Here is a 2,335-nt window from a genome sequence, read left to right as displayed (position 1 = left end):
TCTTGGTACTGACTACAGAAAATTAAAGCGCACGGGACCGAAATCAAAAGGCGTATTTGGCAAGGAAAACCCTAAATCCGCAACAAGCAGGGGTTACCTTCCCCTTATTTGCTTAGTATTGACCTCTGTACTAGAAGACATCACTTAACTTTTCTTTTGGTCAGTACCAAGCGAATAGGGCTCTTCGGACTAAGTGACCTTACCTTATTCGCTTGGTACTGACCAACTACACAAAATACAAGTGCGCAGAAGGGTAGTAAGTAGCATACCTCTTCACTGTGTGTAGAGTTCCGCGTCGCTGAAGCACTGCAGAACAAGAGTAAGAGAAGGAGGATGCGCGAGAGTAAGAGGTGATGGAGTTTGCTTACCGCGTAGCGTCGATGGGGGTAGAGTTAATTAGAATGATGCGCAGTAGAGGACGCAAAAAGAGGCAGAATAGTTGAAACTTAAGATGTTTGGCCGGGGTAATGCCTCAACTTAGAATGCTTACCTTGGGGAGGGTGACAACTTCACTTATGCGCGAGATTGCGGTTGGTAAATCGTACTGCATGGGAATCTGAGACCATTTAATACTGGTTGTCCTTGAGAGCGCAGCCCACGTGCCTTTTTGAGTGACCGTTAAGGGTCAGACAGACGCCAATCGCCCTTGCAGTCACCATCTCCATCTCCATCTCGCACCTTCTGCCTAGCCAGCTCTCGTACCTTTGCCTTTTCTGCGCCCTTCCCCTTGGCCAGCTCTCGTGATCTTGCGTTTAGAGTCAGACGCTGATCGCCCTTGCATTCGCCATCGCCTTTGCCTTTTCTGCACCTTTCCCCTTGGCCAGCTCTCGTGATCCTGCGTTTAGAGTCAGACGCCGATCGCCCTTGCATTCGCCATTGCCTTTGCATTTTTTGCGCTCTTCCCCTTGCCCAGCTCTCGTGACCCTGCGTTGAGTGACCTCCACTGGGTCGAGTCCTTTGCTGCCGCATCGCCATCGCCATCGCCCCCCTACTGGTTCTTGCTGACGGCCTGCGACATCACCATCCAACTCGGCGCCATTGGATATTGCAGAGACAGGTTCTTTCTCCCTGCCTCTCCCCTTCCTGTGTGTTGTTAACTGTGTGCGCACCGAAGCCACTGCGTTAGGGTAAAAACGCATGCATGGTTGGAATAATTACTCCTTATGTGGTGACCGTATCGCATTCATGGTTGGAATAATTACTCCTTATGTGAACTATAAATCTATCACTGTCATGCAGCAGTCGTGTGTAGTTGCCCCTCTTGTAAATTATTTTTTGCTCTTCTAATTTATTCACTCGCGCTTATGGTTAAAAAAAAAACATAATATGCTCTGTTGTTATCCACCTGTTCCGGATGCCATAGGACAGAACCAAGCGAATAGGACCACTTATGACATTAACGCACGGGACATAACCCGTCGATATGACATTAGCGCACGGGACATAACCAAGCGAATAGAGTTCTTAGGAAATTCTTGGGAGCCCTACTCGCTTGGTTCTGACTCAACTAACGTCACCACTTATGACATTAACGCACAGGACATAACCCGTCGATATGAAATTAGCGCACGGGACATAACCAAGCGAATAGAGTTCTTCGGAAATTCTTGGGAGCCCTACTCGCTTGGTTCTGACTCAACTAACGTCAACTCTTATGAATTTAGCACACGGGACAGAACCAAGCGAAGAGGGTCCTTCGGAAATTCTTGGGGACCCTACTCGCTTGGTTCTGACTCAACTAATGTCACCTCTTATGACATGAGCGCACGGGGTCGAACCAGGCAAAATAGGACATTGAGGGGTACTCGAGACCCAACATTCGCTTTGTTGTGACACCAAATAGTTTTGGCTTGCTTTTTCTTTCATTCATGGGGATCATAGTCCTGGAGACAGACGTGAGCAAGGATACATGTGAAGAAAAACTATTCACATTCTTATATAACGCCCGAGCTCATCACCGTGCACCAGAACTATCAGGAATGTTCAATGCAGAGTTTTCTATACAGAGGATTATAGATTGCTCCTTTGAGTACCTACAAAACCATTTGCAACAGTATGAGGCAGTCACTTGTGACAATTCCATGACAGTTGATGGCATGAGATATGTGCTCCCTGCCGACCTTGACCCTGAAAAGAGTGCTTCAAGGAGACTGAATCGCTGTCTTGAAAAGTGTCCCTCCAATGCATTGCTTGTACAAGACAGGTGTATGAAGCACTTAAAAAAATGTCGCTTATTGGAATTCTACCATGGGTTTGTCTGTTACTTATACTTGCAAACGGATGGCGAGTGAGAGACTTCGCAGTCAACAACTTTCGGTAGTTGTCCATTAGCGCC

This window comes from Adiantum capillus-veneris, chromosome 26 (assembly GCF_014529385.1).
Source record: "Adiantum capillus-veneris isolate H3 chromosome 26, ASM1452938v2, whole genome shotgun sequence".
Lineage (NCBI taxonomy): Eukaryota > Viridiplantae > Streptophyta > Polypodiopsida > Polypodiales > Pteridaceae > Adiantum > Adiantum capillus-veneris.
Note: the sequence above shows the minus strand (reverse complement) of the source record.